Raw genomic sequence first — 20,614 nt, forward strand, 5'->3', positions numbered from 1 at the left:
GTGAAGAGACACCATGACCTTGGCAACTCTTACAAAGGAAAGCATTTAATTGGAGTTTGCTTATAGTTTCAGAGGTTTAGTGTTTTATCCTCATAGCAGGAAGCACAGTAGTACATGGTAGCTGAGAATTCTACATCCAGATGTGAAGGCAGCAGGAAGAAGAGAGAGTCACTTGTCTGGCTTGGGCTTTTGAAACCTCAAAGCCCACCCTCAGTGACACACTTCCTCCAAAAAGGCCACATCTACTCCAAAAAGATCACACCTCCTAATCTATTCAAATAGTGCCACTCCCTCATGACTAAGCATTCAAATACATGAGCCTATGGGGGCCATTCTTATTCAAACCACCAGATGCCCCATGGCTTGATCAGCTACCTTCCTTACACAACCCAGGATCACTTGCCTGAGGTATTACTGCCACAGTGGGCTGAGCCCTCCTACATCCACTAGCAATCAAAAATAAATGCCCACAGCCTTGGATACGCACCCGTCCAGAAGAGGCAATTCCTCAGTTGAGGCTCCTTCTCTCTGAGTGTCTCAGGCGTGTATCATGTTGACATAGACCAACCAGCATGCCCTACAATCCACTGTGATGATCACAGAATAACATGGACACATGAATGACTTGATTACACACCCTTTTGATCTGTGTTGTTAAACACAAAAATGACACAAGTAGATCCTCATAGCCCACTGTGATACACACAGTAATGACACAAATGTCCTTTTCCCTCTGTTCCTGTTCACATATATAGGTGTGTGTGTGTGTGTGTGTGTGTGTGTGTGTGTGTGTGTGTGTGTGTGTGTTTAAAGATATTTTATATTTTTTGTGTGTATGTATTATATATTTAAAGCTTTTATATATTTTTGTGTATATGTTTGTATTTAAAGATACGTGTGTGTGTGTGTGTGTGTGTGTGTGTGTGTGTGTGTGTGTGTGTATGTGTGTGTGTGTATGTGTAATTGGCACATCAGTGCAGGCAACTGTGAAGCCTGGAAGAGTATTGGGTCCCCTGGAGCTAGAGTTTCACATGGTTGTGAGTCACCCAGCGTGGGTGCTGGGTACTGAGCTCTGGTCCTCTGGAAGAGGCACCAGCAGTCTTGTGATTCATCACTCCAGCCTCTTTACCTCCCTTACTCCGGACTGGTTTGATCCACTTTACCTACAGCTCAACCCTACCTCTCTAAGTTTGTTGTTTATCTGCAGCTCACCATACAAGCATTTCAACTAATTCTGACCTGACTTCAATATTATGACATTTCATGTATAATTTACTACATTTACAGTAATGAATTGTATTTATTCCTCAGATCCTTCAAGCCAATGTCGTATTCTACTTGGATATTTGCTAAGACTCCACAGGAATGTTTTCTGTTACCCCTGGTTTTGCTTTGCCTGATTGACTTCTTGGGCAGGGGCTTGCTCTGTAGCCCAGGCTGACCTCGAACTTGCTATCCTTGAGCCTGTACTTTCTGAATGCTGGGAATTATACACTTGGATGACTCTTCCTTGTCCTATATTTTAATTTAACTGTTAAATTATATTTTGAAAAATGAATATGAAAGAAATTATATCTATTGACAGCTTTCCAGTTGTGAGTGTTTTGCAGTTTCCTCTTGCAAAAGAAGTATAAACATTTCTTCATGCTTTCCTGGCCAAACATTCTCTCATTTGGGTTATTTTTCTAATCCCTTAGCATTCCTCCATTTTTGCATAATCTATTTTCTGATGAATAAATTATGTAAGAACTTTTCATTCCTTTATTTTGTTTTATTTATTCATTTATTTATTTGTTTGTTTGTTTATGGTTTTTTTGAGACAGGGTTTCTTTGTGTAGATTTGGAGCCTGTCTTGGAACTCACTCTGTAGACCAGGCTGGCCTCGAACTCACAGAGATCCACCTGACTCTGCCTTCCAAATACTGGTATTAAGGCATGCACTGCCTGGTTTATACAGATTTCTTAAGTCCATTTTTACTATTCTAAAGTCTCTGCCTTCCTCAGGGCTGGGCCTTCAGAATCCTTTGCCTGGAGCCCTTCTTCTTATCTTGGCAAGATCACTAACCACTACTCTTCACCAGGGTTTTTCACCCTCTGGGGAGGCAGTGTCTATCTTGCTTGCTTCTCTTAACATTCCCAGCCTGAACTGCCAGATGTCTGGCGTTCTGCACGCTCTGTGCCATTTTCTAGCTGCTGTGATGGGAGCTGGGGGCTGCCCCATTTACTTTAGCACAGTGGGAGCAGAGATCTATCTCTCTGATGGGCCTGGAGTCAGTAAAGACAACCTAGCCTTTCACTCAATGTCTGGTCTCTCGTCTGTAATTATCTGGAGGACATTTCCTGCCCTGTTATTATCTCTGAGTCACCATGTCCCAAACGAACTCCTTATCTTTGCCTTGGCATCAACCCTTCTTTCCAGTCACCTGGTGTCTGACAAGCGTAAGTCTCGGCCATCTTTAAACATTAACTTTATTGTCTACCTTCCTCTTTAATCCATTCAGCTTCAAAGTATGCCAGTTCTTTGAAGATCTATTAAATATACTCCCTTCTCTCAACGTCGACCCAACTTTACTGGGACAAGTCCCTGTCAACTCAATAATAGCTTTCCAAAGGGGACACTGAGGGGGAGGCAGGCTGATGGCATAGACACAGAGCGCCTCTCAAGGATAAGCAGGGTCTGCCAACACATCAGTTCACCTGCATCTGTGTCCTTCCCACACCGCCATCCTTCCCACTGAATCTTCCATCTGCTTCTCTCTTCTGAGCTCACTCTCATTTTCTGTCCCTCATAGCCACACTATGTATGAAAACCTCTCAAATGAAATATGGCTTCCTCTAGGAAGTTCCATGTGTGCGAGCATGTGTGTGCGTGCATGCATGCGTGCGTGCGTGCGTGCGTGTGTGTGTCTCTGTGTGTGTGTCTGTGTGTCTGTGTGTGTGTGCACACGTGTGTGCGTGCGTGTGTGTGCATGCGTGTGTGCGTGCGCGTGTGCGTGTGCGTGTGCGTGTGCGTGTGCGTGTGCGTGTGTGTGTGTGTGTGTGTGTGTGTGTAGGAGCATGTGCATACGGAAGCCAGAGATGTTGGGTGCCTTCCTTGGCCACTCTCCACACTATTTTTTGAAGCAGGGTCTCTCACTGACCCTAGACTGTCAATCAACTAGACTGGCTGGTCAGCAAACCCCAGGGATCCCCGATCTCTGCCTCCCAGTGTATGGGTTACAGGCATATGTTGCCAGGATCACTTTGTATGTGAGCACTAGGGAATCAAACTCAGATACATATACTTCCATAGCAAGCATGTTGACCAATGAGCTACCCCCATTCCCTCTCCATCAGTTTTTCACCTGTGGGGCTGGGAGGCCTCCCCCAGGCTCATTGTCCAGAGTGTTTCTCCTGTCACTTGACTTGGTAATTGCTTGTGTCCTCCAGCAGATAGGCTGAACTTTCTGTATACCTAGCTTTCAAGCTGCAATCACAGACATCACCTTGTCATACAGGATGGGGGAGCCATACTTGTTGACTCAGCAAAAGCCTGGGTGATGGATGCTCTGAATTGGTAGATTCAGAGCAGAGACAGAGACTCATGGGAGCTCAGTTAGAAGCACCAGGAAGGAATGTCTGATCTACTGTTTAGGGTAACACGTCCTTGTATCATCCTCGCTAGCACTCAGCTGGCAGGGTGGCATCCTCCACTCGATAACCTGGAGTGTTCCTGTCATGGCAGCACGGTCTACTTCAAACCTATTTCATTGTTAGAAATTGCACCAGGATCGTCCTCCTTGTGCCTTTTACCCATTTTTCTCAATCCTTGTTCTGAACCTGCATTGACAAATGCTACCATTTATGTGGCTGGTAGCCTGGAGGCTGCGGGGCCAGAGTCTCCTGAGAACCCAGAGATTCTGTCACATCAGCTGGGATGCTCACTGTTCTGAAGATGAGGAAATGGATGCTTGTGGGGGAAATTCTCTTCAGAAACAGATATGGTCCCCAAGGTTTCCAGGCACCTGTGATGCTCCAGTTCAGGGCCTGATATGTGAGGGAAGGAGCCTTCTGTGGGCCTCAGCTTCCAGGCCATACCCCAACCACCATCCTACCCCAGCCACCATCCTCTTCTAGTCATTGCCCTATCCCAACCATCATCTAATCCCAGCTTCCAGGTCATCTAGCTATAATTTTGTCCTAGCTACCACCTTATCCCACTCACAACCTAATCCCAGCTGCCAGGGCAACCAGTCACTTCCCACCCCAGCCACTATGTTATTGCAGCCACCACCCTATCACAGCTTCCAAGCCGTCTATCTACCTACACCAGCCACCATCCTATTCTAGTGTAGTAGTCAGGGTTCTCAAAAGGAGCAGAATTTACAGAATGAACACACAGGTTGTGGTATAGCTTATAGAATAAATGTCTGTCTGTCTGTCTATCTATCTATCTATCTATCTATCTATCTATCTATCTATCCATCCATCCATCTCTTTCTTTCTTTCTATCATCTATGTATCTATTGATTTTACACACACACACACACACACACACACACACACACACACACACACACACGGGGTATTGTACACGTGACCTGGTGTGCATGTAGAGGTCAGAGGACAACTTGCAGGAGTTGGTTCTCTTCTTCCACCACATGGGCTCTGGGGATCAAACTCAGGTTGTCAGATTTGTCAGCCAGTCCCTTCTCTAGTTGCAACCACATGGTCTGCTGTCCTGGCCTGCTGCTCAGCCTGATTTGAGGATGAGGGCATATCAAACTGCATATTGCCAGGAAAACAACCACATTCAGGATGCAAGTTTCCATTTCTATTGGATGAGTAGTGTGGCATCATTGTAAAGTGATGTCAAATATTGTATGCTCAGGCAATAGGTAGGTAGGTAGATAGATAGACAGATAGATGATGATAGATAGATAGATAGATAGATAGATAGATAGATAGATAGATAGATAGATAGACAGACAGAATGAACTTAGATAGATGAACTTATAGAATGAATATATATGGAATTTATTACAGTGGTTTACAGGCTGTGGTCCAGGTAATCCAACAATGGCTGTCTACCAATGGAAGGTCCAAAATTCAGTAGTTATTTAGTCCACAAGACTGGATGTCTTAGCTGGTCTTCAGTATATGCTAGAGTCCTGAAGAAGCAGGCTCTAACATCACTGAAGGAATAGACTTGCTAGTGAGAACAACAGCAAGCAGGTAAAAAGAGAGGAAGCTTCCTTCTCCCATGTCCTTTGTATAGGCTGCCAGCAGCAGGTGTGGTCCAGATTAAAGAAGTATCTTTCCACCTCAATGATCCAGATTAGAAATGGGTCTTCTCACTTAAAATGATTTAGTTAAGAAAAAAAATCCCTCTCAGGTGTGCCCAGCCATTTGTGTTTTAATTAATTCTAGATGTAGTCAAGTTGAAAACCAGGAATATTCCTCACACCCAGACACCATCTAATCCCAGCTCCCATCCCAGATACCAGTCCCTCCCAGACACCAGCCTATTCAAGCTATCAGCACAGATATCAGCTATTCCCAGTCTGTCCCAACCAGCATCTTGATACCAGTCTGAACCCAGCTATTCTGTGATCCCAGCCACCATCGACCTATCCTAGACCATTCCTTTTCAGCCACCATGTGATCTCAGTTGGCATGCTATCTATGGCAAATATGCCACCATTTGGCTGTAACTATAAGGTCAACCTCAAGGGAGAACTGCCCAGCAGAGCCCAGCCACTCCCAGGGCATTTGGAAATGCTTCTCAGGAGCTTTGCTGTGTTGGGTGATGGGGCCTCTAACTTCCTTTTGCACTGTCCAATCAGTTCAAAGTTTAGGGGACCACACTATGAGTGGGCATAAGGGACACACTCAGTGGATACTGTCTATTGCCATGGTTACCACTAGTACTCACGACCATACCCAAAGGTCAGAACACGTGAGGAGATGAGATAAGAGTGTTCCAGGAGGTGGAAATCAAGAAGGTAGAATAATACTGTTTTTCTGAGTAAAAACAATGAAGGTTGGACAAACACCTCAAGCACAGGCCTCAGGAAGAAGCCAGATTGAAAGCCAACTCTTTAGCTTTAGTCTTTAAGATGGAATCAGAAGGGTGAGGGGCCATCAAAGCTGGAGGTGGGGAGGAGCTTGTCCAAATAGATGTATTTGTGGGAGCAGGCAAATTCTCACCAGTAGAAGTATCTCAGCCTTGGAGCCTCTTGACTCATCTTGAATGACCCAGCCTGTGTGATGTCCAAACTTCTCAGGTGGGCATTGAAAGCAAGAGCAATGGCCTGAGCACATTATCTCAGGAGCCTATAGAGGATTTAGTAGATAGTATCAGAGGCATGAAGCTATAAGAGATAGGACCCTGACTTGGCCATTAATATTTCTAGAAGGTTCTGAGTTATTCCTTGGAAAGGTGTTCTTTCAGCTTCCTATAGTGAGTCAAGGATCCTGGGCTGCAGGTGGGATGCTAGGAACCCATTTGCCTGGACACCCACACCCCTACCTCGGCCACATAGGAGAAAAGTGTGGCTAGAGGCAAGCCACTTCTCGTAGGTATGCAAAATGCCTCCTCTTTTTCTGGTATTCTTAAATCCATCACCAGGCAGAGCTCCAACTTACTAGAAGAGGATAGAGGTACTGCCCTGTGGGAGGGTGCCTTAGTTAACTTCCAAACTATGCATAGATGACAGACGTTAGGAAGAGAACAGTGTGGAGAAAAACTGCTGGCCTCACATTATTGAAGTAGACACAGAGGCCTGGATAGAACAGGAAAAGAGAAGTTCTTCAAGGGGATGGCCAGACCATCTCTGGGGAACTAGTCCTCGGCTTTTGTGAAATAGCAAAGCCCTGCTTCCTGTCAGCCTCCAAGGGACACTCTTTCCTAAGCAAAACATAATGGAAAGTCACTTCCCTCAAGAAAGGAGTCACGGGTGGGGGAGGGGCAGAGGGGAAAAGGGAGGCATAGTAAAACACAAGCCACGTGAAAGCAGAGTGAGGGGAGTATTAGGACTGGAAAGGTTTCAAAAAGGATGGCAGCGGGGGTCAGGAAATGGGAGAATCGATCAACCAAAACTTATGAGATAGGAAAAAGCCATATAGAAACCTACCAAATTACCACGAAACTGGCACTGCTCAGGGAGCCTCCATTCTGCTGGTTAATGCCCATTGTTCTGGAAGGTGTAAGCAGGCTTCTGGGGAAGAAACTTATCCAGCTGTGGCTCCTGAATACTGTAGTACTGACCCGCCAGGCAAGATGTCCCCACTGATGTAGTAGTGGCACAATTGTTTGGTGAGTAACCAATCATTTCAGGCTTGGATTTGAAGCCCACTACCTGGGAAGAAATACATACCTGATGGTGTGGTGGTTTGATTGAGAATGGCCCTATAGGCTCATTTATTTGCTTGCTTAGCTCCCAGTTGGTGAATTGTTTGGAAGTCTGTCATTGGAGGTGGGCTTTGAGGGTTTGAAAGACCACACCAGGCCCAGCCTCACTTTCTCAGCTTACAACTTTCAGATCAGATGTGTGCTTTTGGCTACTTCTCCAGCACCATGCCTGATGCCTGTAGATCAGGATGTAGCTCTCAGCTATTTCTCCAGCACCATACCTGATGCCTGTAGATCAGGATGTAACTCTAAGCTGCTTCTCCAGCACCATGCCTGCCTGCCACCATGCTCCCTGTCATGATGATAATAGGCTAAGACTCTGAAACTGTAAGCAAGCACTCAATTAAATACTTTCTTTTATAAGAATTGCCTTGGTCATGGTGTCTCTTCACAGCAGTGGAACACTAACTAAGATACTTGGTACTGTAAGCCTGGGCAAAAACCAATGGGGATGTCACAGAGTCTGGGGCAGAATTTATTATAGACATTAAGCTAAATGGATATAGAGTCAAACTACCTTTTAAATATGTGTATTTGTATTTTCAAGCTCCTGAAGGTCTACAGAGGGAAGCCACATCCTGAGAAGAGTCTGTTAAGTTTCTGCAATCCAGAGCTTAAGGTAAGGCTTGTATATGATGCTTTACTGGAGAAGCATTCTGGAAGCACCACAGCTAGGAAAGGGAGCCAGGCTGGAAGGCAGGGCACAGTGCAACATGGGGTACAGTTATGTTCTGGCCAGGGCCACCCCTGAACAGTAGCAGGGTTTCCTGGCTGGGCAGGGTTTCTGCAGAACCTCCAATAGCAATCACCTTCTTGGAGAAATCCCTCAGGATGAACAAAGAAGAGTTACCATATTGGCTGCTCTCCTTCTCAGAGTTTGCTTGTCAGCATAGAATTCTAGGCTCTGAGTAGCAGCTGGAGGGAAGTCAGGTCCTGTGCCATCAGAGGGAGTTTTCAGAGCAGATGAACCCATCCTGTTTGCTTCTAGATCATAAAGGCCTGACCTGGACAACCAGATGTGTGTCAAGCAAGGTTGTGGGACCTCAGATTAAAATAGAGACCCCAACACACAATCTTTGACAAGACCACAAGAAGTTTTATTACATATTATTAGCATTGGTGGAGGTGTTTGCATGTGGAGCCCAGAGACAATTACAAGAGTTGGTTTTCTCTTTCCACCATGTGGGTCCTGGGAATCTAGCTCAGTGGGCAAGTTTGGTGATGTGTTTTTCTCCAGCTGAGCCTGCTGTACAATGGTGCCACACCACTCATTCAATAGAAATGGAAACTTGCACTTTCAATGTGGTTGTTTTCCTAAACAGGCAATATGCAATTTGACACACCTCCACCTCCGAATCTGGTCAGGAGAGCAGACCCTGTGGGTGTACCTAGAAAAGGAACTTGCTGACAAACCTGACAATCTGAGTTCAATTCCCTGAGCCCACATGGTGGAAGGAGAGAACCAACTCCTGCAAGTTGTCCTCTGACTTTTATGTGCACACCCAGGTCACATGTGCAACACCCCAAATAAATAAGCAAGTAAAATGTAATTAAAATGATTATATGTTGGAGCAATCTGTATCTTCTCACCTTCCTTGCATGCATCTCACCTGAGGTGTCATATCCTACACACACACACACACACACACACACACACACACACACACACACACCAGGTTGTCTAGGTCAGGCCTGTGGGTTGTGGAGGCAGGCATGTCTCAGGCTCACCTACTCACAGAAGCTCCCTCTGATGACAGGATCCAACCTCCCCCAAGTCTTCTGGCTGCAGGTAAGATATATGTGTTCCCCCAAGGTAGGGCCATTGGCCTGCCTGCCTTTGATTCTTGCCAGGGAGGGCATTCACTCTGTTATTGCTACCGCTGGTGTTCTCTCTGGACACGAGAGCCAGCCTCGTCAGTCTTCCAACATGGACTGAACCCAGCAGCAACTTGGGAACCCCCCAGGTCTTCAGTGTCAGATTGAGACTGCTCAAGTGAAGTGTCCAGCCTCATGGACTGAGTGGCTCCTGGGTTCTCAGCGACTCTAATGTGCACACAGGCACTGTTGGACTAGCCAGCCCCCATTGTGCGAGCCACAATTTGCAATTGGCAAATCCCTAATATGCATTGACTCTATTATTTTTGTTCCTCACTGGTACAAGCACCATTTTTTATCTCTATAGTGTAGCTAGAGTTTTCCTGCCTGGCCCACAGTCAGGACAAATCTCCGTCACCCGCTAGTCCCACAGCTGCTCAGACCCAACCAAGTAAACACAGAGACTTATATTGCTTACAAACTGTATGGCCATGGCAGGCTTCTTGCTAACTGTTCTTATATTTTTAAATTAATCCATTTCCACAAATCTATACCCTGCCAAGCGCCTCATGGCTTACCAGCATCTTTTCATGCTGCTTGTCAGGGTGGCAGCTGGCAGTGACTCCTTCTGCCTTCCTATTCTTTCTTTTCTCCTCTCTGTCAGTCCCGCCTATACTTCCTGCCTAGCCACTGGCCAATCAGTGTTTTATTTATTGACCAATCAGAGCAATTTGACATACAGACCATCCCACAGCACAGCCAAGTGCAGACCATCTCAGACACCTGCACTCAGGCCTGTGGTCCTAATCATCCTCTATGCAGACCTGCTGGGTAAAGCCAGAGGAACCAGAGAACGGGCTCCCACAGGACATACAGAACATCCCATAGCACTATAGCTTGAGCACATGGGAGGATTCTAATTTGCAGAATGGGGAGACAGACACTGCCGTGGTCTGGGAAGGACAGGGCTGAGCTGAGCTTAGGGTCTCCTATGACCTCCATTTGGATCATTTTCTTCTTTCATACTTTGGCCACAAGCCTCCACATATATTGACCAGGGACAGTGGCCATAGAAGATATTTCTAGGAAACACTGTAGATCCCTGTCTCCCATCCCACCAGGACCCACTTCTCTCCTCCACCAGCTCTTCAGGCCACATTGAATTTGAGTTTGAAATGAGAAGACAGCAGGCAGGGCTCAGAGTTCCTTCCTGCCTCTTCCAGTACCAGATCCTGCCAAGCTGGTTTCCTGTGTCATTGCTTCCAGCATGAGATGTTCATTTGCTCTTTGGAAATAACATTTGGAGCCATTGAAACAAGTCTCTCTGGCTCAGATAAATCAAAGAGGGCGCAATGAGAGCTCAGGGTTATATTTCATTTAGAGGAGACCTGCTCTCCTGGAAAGCACCCAGGGCTTCCCAATTGAAATACAGCATCCCCCTTAATTTCATTCTTCAAGCCCCCTGCCCACTGTCAGTTTGATTTAAGTGGCAATTCAATCCCAAAGTGAGCCACAGCTTTCGATGGTTCTTGTGATTTTTCTGCATAATGTTCTCGAGTGTAAAGACTTGAGCTGAGAGATGCTGCTACTCCAACTGTTACTCATGCAAAGTGCATGGTATCAAAGCCCAGTGAGGTCCTGGGTTAGGAGTCAGGTGTCTGCTTCCTTCACAGAGAATTCTCACTGGCAAAGAACAAAGATCACACACCTATGCCTGCAAAGAAGTCTCATTAGGGCTTTTCCTCCATGGCCCACAGATAATCAATACAATGAGTGGTTCCTGGTTGATTTCAACAGGAAACCATCATGGCACACAGCTTACCAAGATAAGGGGAAGCCAGGGAGATGACTCAGTGAGTAAAAGTGCATGTTGTGCAAGCGTGAGGACTTGAGTTTGGATCCTAAGTCCACAGAGAAATTCGGTCATGGCCATATGCACCTGTGACCCCAACTCTGCAGGGGGCAGATACAGGGGGCTCACGAGGATTTTCTAGCTTCCAGCCTAGCTCTGGATTCAATTTGAGAGACCCTGTCTCAAGGGAAAGTGATAGAGGACACCTGGTCTTCTCCTCTGGCCTACACACACACACACACACACACACACACACACACACACACACACACACACACACACACACCACAGTTGGGTAGTAGAGGACCTTGTGGCCTTTGGTCCTTCTGCTGCCTCTGGTGATAGCAAGTCCCAAGAAGCCTGCTGGTATCCATAGGACCAGTCAATCAGAGGCAGTTTGTGATCCAGCAAGATCTAGTCTGTATCCATTACTCTCTCTGGGTCATTATCAAAACCTCATTGCCTTGTGGCTTCCCAGAAACTGTTGTTTGCACAGAATGGTTCTCAGCAATGGTGTTCTGGGTGATTGTCTATAAACCTAGCAGCAGGGTATGTACACATTGGCTTCAAAGAGAGCAAGCCTCCCTCTTCAGCACCATGGAGAGCTGGGGGCGGGGCAGGGTGGGAGGAGGTTGGTGCTCCAGCCTTCACGCCTTTTCAGCCTGCAGACAGCTATGTTATCCTGAACTCTGACCTTGCCTCTAGCTTCTGTGCCTCCAGCCTCACCCCAGAAATTCTGTACAGCTGGAGAAACACAGCCTCGGAGACCAGATTTTCTGCTGTGTCATTTCCACCAAGTTCAAGGTCAAAGAGTTAGGAAACACTGGACAAGCTTGGGAAAGAAAGGTGTGTCAGGAACTGGGTCAGGCCAAATGAGAAGGGCCCTCTCAAGTTAGACGCTGCTAACAAAGGTGAGTATGTGTGGAAGGGCTTGAAAGGGGCCGCCACTCACAGGCAAGCTGCCCCTCTGACTGCAGTACATCCTCCTTACCCCAGACAGAGAGCAGAGCCTGACCACAGGAATGCCCACACTGATGAAGAAGCAGGCCAGACCCAGATAGGGAGCTTGGGGACTCAAGCCAGAGGGAAACCAAAATAACAGCACACATATGAAAGTAAAGAAAAACACAATGAGGAGGCAGATGTCTACACCCGCCACATCTCTCTGCATGCCCCTCCCCTGTCCTCAGCATCTATTCAGCTTGTAACCCAGGCAGTTGCCTCATTTCTAAACCATAACAACAACACTGCTGTGGGGACAGTCACCTTAAAGAAGAATGCTTTCCCTTTCAATGTATCAGCACTGCTTCCCTGGAGCTAAGGATGAAGCCACCACCACCCTGTTTCCTGGGCAGGCTTGGATGGTCGTTGAGGCTGAAGGAATTTGAGTCCCTTTTCCGGATTTTCCTGTCCCTATATCACTCATATTTTCTCAGAATAAATTGCAGGGGAAAGTAAGGCAGGCTTTGGAACTATGGATGTGTTTTCTCTGGTCACCACTGGTCCACCCGCAGAAGCTGAAATCCTAACTCTAGTACCTAGAACATGACCTTATTTGGAAGTTGGGTCATTGCAGACAGAAGCTGAAATGGACTATACCAGAGTATTTGTCTGATTGGAGCATATTAAAAGGGGGAACTTTGGGTATGGATGTATATGTCATATACAGAAGGGATTCACACCACTGGGAGCCAAGGAAGGCAAAGGGGCTCAGTCAGATTCCCCACTGGTGCTGTCTGTGGGAACCCAGCCCTGCAGACACCTGATCTCAGACTTCTGGTCTCTGGGAGTGTGAGGTAGTAAACCTGCCTTGTTCAGAAGCATCCAGAGTGTAACACTTGACTGCAGAAGCCCCATGAACTAAAATCACAGGTTATAAAGCACAACTGTGTGACAGAGGATATTAGTTACTTCTCTTATTGCTGTGACAAAAATAATGTCAGTAAGAAATGAAAAGTTTGTTCGGGATCATGGTTTGCGGGTGCGGGTCCATCGTGGGTAGGCTGAGATGGCAGGAGCTTGAGAAGGCCTGCATCTCGTTCACAGTCAGGAAGCAGAGAGGCGCATTCTGGTGCTCAGGTCGCTCTCTCCTCTTTGTTCAGCTATGCCCCCAGCCTGTGGAATGGCGCCGCCCACATTCAGACCTTTCCACCTCAGTTACACAGCCTCCACATGAGCCCGGGGTGTGTCTCCGAGGTGATGATGACAAATCTAACGCTGAAGATGAGCATCATGGGAGCTCACCTTGTTCTTGGTACGTTTCTGCCATCTTCCGGTGGAGGCCCTGGCTGGGGGTGGGGCTTCAAAGGGTCAGGCCTGGGCACTAACCTAGGAAGACCTAACAATTCTGATAATGCACATCCAGTCCACTCATGCTGCCTCCTGCAAAGAGTGTGCAACCCTGGTATTGCTTTCCTCAGGGATGGTTTTCTCCCAGCCAACACCATGGACACCTTCAACCTTTCTTGAGATGGGGTGCCCCTGCACTGGAGGTATTGAACAACATCCTTGGCCTTCCATGTGCTGTTTTGTTGATTTGGGGGGGGGAGCAGCCTGATATAATTTAACATCATGGAACCTCAAAAGAGGAAATACTTCCTTTAGATTGGTGGGTAGGCAGGTCTGTGAGAGCGTGTTGATTGACGTGGGAGAGTTCAGCCTACTCTGGGCTGTGCCATACCTGCACAGGTGGTCCTGGGTGGTTGGAAGAAATAAAGCAAAAGGGTGAGCCGCAGGCATCAAGCCAGTGAGCACCATTCCTCCAGGGGTTCGTTCCCCTTGAGTGCCACCTCGAGGCTCCTCTTTGAGTTCCTGCTCTGGCTTCCTAGTGACGGACCATCACTTGTAGGCCAAATAAACTATTTCCTCCCATGGTTATTTTTGGCCATGGTGTTTGTCGTAGCATCAGAAAACGAATTAGGACACATCCTTACTTGTGTAACAGGGAAACATGTCCTCAGACAGGGCCATATGTCTCTGGATGAAGAGAGAAATTCAGGGCACAAAATCACCCCGGAGAATGACTGAGCTGGAGAGCCTGCAATCGAGTCATAGCGCCACCTGACAGCGTGTGCTCCTGGCTCTGAAGTTAGTGCCACCGTTAGGCCCCGGTGATGCCGACCTGAAGAGAGCTCAACTCACGTAAGGCCCAATGATGGCAGCATGAACACCTGCGGACCAGCAGGGCCCAGCGTACAGGGCTCTCCCAGGTCAGCCGCCGCCGGACCACTGCATAGTCAGGTCTTGGTAGCCAGCCCTGTTTGCATGTTTAATTTCCAGCAGGTCAGTTTTTCCCACAGAAGGAGGAACATGGAAATGTCCTTGCTCCCGAGGCCATATTTCTCTGACCTCCCTGGGATTATTGGGAAAATAATCCACTATGGCTGGCAATGTTCACCTCCGTCCCTGCCCCGAGGGAAGAGTCCTCTTACCTCAGCCTTCCAGTGCTGGAATTACGGGCATGCAGCGGGGTTCTCAGCTTTATAACGTGGGTGCTGAGGACCCAAAATCAAGTCCTCTGGGATGCACATAAGCACTTCTCTCACTGAGCAGCCTCTCCGCCACCAGCTCTGGGCCGTCACGTGGGGGCGGTGTTTCCAACGTGCTTGCCCGTTTGGAAGCCCATCCAAGGGAGAGGCTGCCAAGTTTACTCAGCCATATTGGGGCCCCGTGTTCATTTCCCTGGCTTCGGTTCAAAGGCAAGAGCAGTACACACCAGCAAATGGATTCCAGCAGCCCAGGTTCCCGCTCTCAGTGGTGAGCAAATTGAGTTTGCTTTAATGGCATCCAGGCTGTTGATTTGTTTAAATCAGTTAAATGACCGAAGTGGTATTGTTTTTTCTGCTTGTTAAAGGCTGTTATGTATCCCATTCATCAATGTGTCTGAGGGCACTGAGCCCCTCACTGATGCTGGAGAGGCTCCCTGGGGAGTAGTGGTCACTTCAGCCATCTGCCGGCCCACAGCCTCACAAACAAACTGGTCTTGAAGCACGGAGGACAGGGCCCCTGGAGATGTGCAAGGGGTACCAGGTAAATGTCCCTCTATTCTGCAGTATGGAGAAGGGACCTGGGATGATTGTCATGAAGAGCTAATTACACAGAAAGAACATTCTCTCCTGGTTCCTAAGGGGACTTCTATCCTGTTTCTCAGCTGCCAGAACTGCAGTGTCCTTAGGGGGATCTTCTGAGCATTACTGAAGGTGCTATGCAAGCTGCCAAGGGAGAAAAGCAATCCACATTCCTGCCTAGCTCTAAAGCCTGCAATGGCCAGCATGGCATGGTGTTCCCCAAGTGTGCTTGTATCTTGGGCTTAGCCAATGGTTTTCTAATTGGACTTAAGGCCTACTCAATAGGAGAGAATTTGTGTCTGGTACTGTAAACCTAACCAGCTGCCCGGGGCTGGTGAGGTCATGGGCCTAGAGGAGAACCTACCACTGCTGCTTCCCTAAACCAGTCTAGTTTCTCACTGCAATCTGACTTCTTATCCTTCTACCCACAGGTGAGTGCGGCTCTCACCCCTCATCAAAAAAGCTTGTTTTGCAGCAGACAGAGACCATTGCAGAAATTTGCAACTGGTCAACATGTAGATATAAACTGGCCATAGGTCATTCAACCCTAATTGATACATCTACAACATAATCGCTACTCTCAAAGCTGGGTGAACATCACAGAAGACGGGCAGGAAGAGGGTAAAAGCCAGAGGGCCAGTACACCTGCTGTGAGGTCGTGTTTTCTAAGGGTGGCAGAAAAGCTGCAGCCAGGAAATCTCAACCACAAAGCTGTGTTTATAACACCTGAAAAATGACACCACCGGTTGACATGTCAGTGAGGACACCCCACAAGCACAGACAGCTGAGACCTCTGTTCCCAGCTCTGTGGTTCTCTTACTCTGGTCCTTTCCTGCCTATTAACCTGCTTTGCTCTGCTTCTGCTGTTCTGACTGTGGGTCTGGCTTGTCTTCCCCAAATTGTCCTACTGCTGGGCCATGGCTCCGGCAATGAAACCAGAGCGGGCATGGTGGCCTAACCTACAGTCCCAGTGCTCTGGGGATCAGAAGATGGAAGGAGGAAGGCTTGGGTTTCAAAGCCAATCTAGGCTACATAGGGAGTCCTTGTTCCCCATTACCTCCTAAAACATAGAGGTAGGAACATAGACCAGCTGGTGAGCCTTCCGTAGAAACATTTCCTAAGGCTGTGAGCCTGGGGATAGGGTCTTTCCAGGTCTATCCCGGGGGCCTTCAAATGTTGGGGTTCTCTTTATATCTTGATCTACCTCATCTGACACACAGAATGCTTGGTGGTGCATGCAACCTTTCACCACATTAGAAACCTTAGAAGAGTGAACCCCCACTCCACTGAGAACAGGGACTCTGCTCACACGCACCCCACCTGCTGGGTCAGAGCATGCCTAGAAAAGCCAGAACTCTCTGGTACTCAGTGAACACTGCATGTGTCCAAGGTGTCCCCTGATGTTGATAACATCAACTATTTGGATGAATTCTCTCCCAGCATGGGTACAAGACTCTCATCCAAGATTCCCTCAGTGGGGATCTTTTCGGGCATTAGCTAGTTTAATGCTGTTCTCTCACTGCCCTGGGAGCCACAGGAGAGAGGTGGTGGCTGAGAGATGGCTCAGTGGCAGTGCATCCAGGAAGATTTGATTTGGGATCCCCAGAATCTAAGAGCTGAGCACTGTGCTGCATGCCTTAGTTCCAGCACTGGGAGACTGAGGTGAGAAAATTCCCAAGGGTGTGCCTGGCCACAGCAAGCTCCAGGTTCAGCCAGGAGTCCTTCTGTCCACATCACAGCTCCTGCACTCACAGCTTGGAGAACAACGCAGAAGGGAGAGGGGTGGCCCACTGTGAAGCAGTCTCCTAGAAATGGCTACATAAACAAGACAGAAACATCGGCAATACCACTGGGCACACTAATATGCTAGGGGGTGTTGATGATATTTTGTTTGTGTCCTGACAAATAAAGCTTGCTTGAAAGATCAGAGAAGCAGAGCAGCTAGCCACCAGAGAGTTCTTACCTCTCTGAAATCTCAGACCCAAAGGGGAAGATCCTGTCTCTGTGAATCCTCGGGGTGAATGGCTGAGATCCTGTCTCCACCTCTCTAGTGCTGGGATTAAAGGCATGTACCACCACTGCCTGGCTGTTTCTCTTTTAGACTTGTTCAATCTCGTCTAGCCCAGGGTGGCCTTCAACTCTTGATCTTCCTGCTTCCTCCTCCCAAGTGCTGAGATTAAAGGTGTGTGCCTGGCCTCTATGGCTAGCTCTGCCCTCTGATCTCCAGGCAAGCTTTATTTGTGAGAACACAAACAAAATATCATACAACAAGGGGGCAACTATTAATTGCTAGAGCACGGAGAACCAGCCTCTTCCAGGGATGAGCTCCCCCTATTAGTTGTTCAATGTGGAGAGATCGGCCTTGAAACCATTTACACACAAACAACTGCACAGACTCAGAACTTAGAGTCATTCTGCTTATCCCTGGGAGTGCCATCCTTTCTAAGGGCATTGTAGAGAGTGATCTCCCTCCTGGAACCCTCTGGGGCCACTCGAGGAAAAAGAACCCAAGCTTCCAGGCTGGCCTTGAGTTGTAGGTGGTCTCACAGAATGGCATTAGGAATTCGTATGCCTGTGAGAGAAACAGCACAGAATGAGGATTTTATCACTGGGAACTGGAGATTGGAGAGAGAGGGCTTCTTCCCTGATGGCAGCTGCCCTAATGGAAAACTTTGTCAAGTAATGTTCCTGGCTTGCTTGGCAACCCTGTGTGGTGCTCAGCCTTTGAGATACCCAGCGAATCCTCCAAAGGTTGAAAACTGGAGTAAGAGTATCACAAAGGATTCAGTGTCACCTTGCTAATTTAGAATGTCAGAAGGTGATGGGAAGGTCGGGGAGAAGCCAGAAAGAGCGGGATGGTGACTTGGGGTGGATGGTGTTAGTCCTGAATTTCTGACTTGAGCCAATTATAGTAGAGGTGCCCCAAGTGCCACCTAGTGCAGTGGTTGCAGATTTTTCTAGAATATAATGGTGTGAAAAATAAACTTCTAATAGCATGGTCTTCTTGCCTCTCCCGTGGTCCAGAGCACCCCTGGCTCTCTTCAGTGTGGCGACTCCCCACACAGTGAGGCGACTTCCCACACAGTGTGGTGACTTCCCACACAGTGTGGCGACTCCCACACAGTGTGGCGACCCCCCCACAGTGAGGCCGGTGTTAACCGACACCTGTCAGCTCCAAAGCTGTAAACATCTCCACCAGAGAAGTTTATTGCCGAAATTCAGAAGCCTGACAAAAGCTAACCAGGTGACCAGCTGAGTTACAGCCCCATTAGAAGGAAGCTTCCAGGCAGCTGTAATTTAATGTCACAGATACCTGAGTGCTGAGTTCTACTGGAAGCCCAGATCTCTGGGGGATTCTGTTTTAAGAGAAAGCCCACCTTCAAAAAAAACTAATTACCCTTTATGAAAGAGACCTTTCTACAATGCCATATGCTCTGCATCTGTGCTTACCATCTATAACTCTGCAGATGTCAGACCATGGAAGGCAAGACAGCGACAAGAACAGACTTGGCCCCGTGGGATGTACCAACTACTCTCTTGGCTTAGTGTATTAGCTTGGCAAATTGAAAATTATCTATGGCATATTGCTCAGATTCTAAGCCACACATGTAGACAGCCAGTTACATTTCAGTACCTCCATCCACACGGTCAGCAATAAATGTAACTTCCTTGTCTTCAGTGTCCCACATGTGCAAGGTTGGCCCTGTTTTCATCTCTTTGGTCCAGGCTGTCCCATATGTGAGCAGAATTCATGGGTCTTCTCAAAACCTACTCTCTTGATTTAATGCCCAGCCCCTCTCAGAAGACTCAGGAGGAGAATCCATCAAGAGGAGAAGATGATGGGGTTCCTGGAAGGATTTATTTTCCACTGTGATTCATGTCAGAACCTAGAGACTGTTCTGCTGGGGTGCTGTGGCTGTGTGTTTGCAGGCTTAGCACCTAGCCCTGTCACTGGCCATTAACAGTCCACAGAGACTGTCCCTCTTCCCGCTGCCCATGCCCACCACTGTTGTGAGGAACCTAGCCAGGCACTTCCCATTAGCTCCTGGCTCATTCTGAATCTGGGTAATAGTGCACACAACATTCCTAACCAGGCACAGCTCAGGTGCTTAACTGGCAACTGAAGTGAACAGTCCCCCAAAGGGTGATGTGTGTATATCTGCACCTCACTTCCATTTCTCATTTTTGCTTGTGATAATGGGATCACTCCTTTGGCAAAGTGCAAGCCAAGAGCTACGTTGGGCCTGTCAGTTCCAGGATATCATTGTATAGGCAAGCTCCCTAGCTTGGGATCCCTGGCCACATGGTGAGCTCTATAGACGGGCCATTGAATGCTTGTTAGCTGAGATCTTTCTAGAATGATTTGAGGGTAGCAGCAGCAGCAGCCCACTCTTTGGTTTGGTGACAGGAAGGATGGCAACCCTCACTGGAGCCTTTCTCCACCACCTTCTGACATCAGAACACAAGCCAGAAACCCAGAAATGACAAGAAACCATGTGCCACCTATGCTTTGTGCCTCGACGCCTGGTGGCATATTCTAGAATTCTACAGGATCCCCGAAGACCTCTGAATAAGTCATACATGGCCTCAGCTCAGAGTAAAGCAAGAGCCCGCCTTCCTCCCAGGGGACACGGGCAGTGCATAGTGCGAAGCAGGAGGGTGCCAAGAGCTTGCTCCATTCACGTGGGCTACGCCATCTACACTGGAAACAAAACAATCAGAAAGCTGTACAACAAATCGGCAAACTGCTCCAAACCGAGCACCGTAAACAGACATGAATCATGACATGTTTTTGATTAACTGCTTACTTAAAAGCAGATGCTATGTGAGAAGGGTGGGTCTAAACACGCTGGGCATTCGGAGGAGTCTGGGGAAGACAGCTGCCTTCTGAAACAAGCAGGGATAGTGCCCTGATGCCTGGGGCTAAGTTTCTGACCTCAGGTCCCTTGCCAATCCTCCTTAAATCTGGTTGACCTGATAGAGCAGTTGGAACATGAAGAGGGGGCATGGGTAGAGATGGGGCTTGGTGAGCAGGGCAAGTTCCTGTCATAATGACACTACTCACTTGGCCCTGTGCTCTGTATCTCAGCTCTGCCCTCACTGGAATGAACACGGGGAGGGGTGGCGAGTCAGGCAGAGCCTTCTGTAATGATCAGAGCATCTCATACCTGCCTTTGCACTGCATTTCTATCTGAGAAGTAAGAGGCTTTCCCATATCATCCAACCCTAGACCACCCCTCTAAGCAAGAGATGGTTCCCAGGAGGAAAGGGATGGAAGGAAGAGGTGTAACACCCATCATCTCTCCCTTCCCTCTTAATGCCCTGCTCCATGGCCCCTTCAGTATTTATCTTTGTTATTACTGTATGTGTTTCTGTGTTCACCCACAGCAGATCATAAAACCCACTCACAAGGACAAGGACTACATCCCTCTCACTTCCAGCCCTGTAGCCAACATAGAAGATTGACAGACTAATGAGTGACAGTCA

The sequence above is a fragment of the Peromyscus maniculatus genome, chromosome 2 (genome assembly GCF_049852395.1).
Source record: "Peromyscus maniculatus bairdii isolate BWxNUB_F1_BW_parent chromosome 2, HU_Pman_BW_mat_3.1, whole genome shotgun sequence".
In the NCBI taxonomy this organism is placed as follows: domain Eukaryota; kingdom Metazoa; phylum Chordata; class Mammalia; order Rodentia; family Cricetidae; genus Peromyscus; species Peromyscus maniculatus.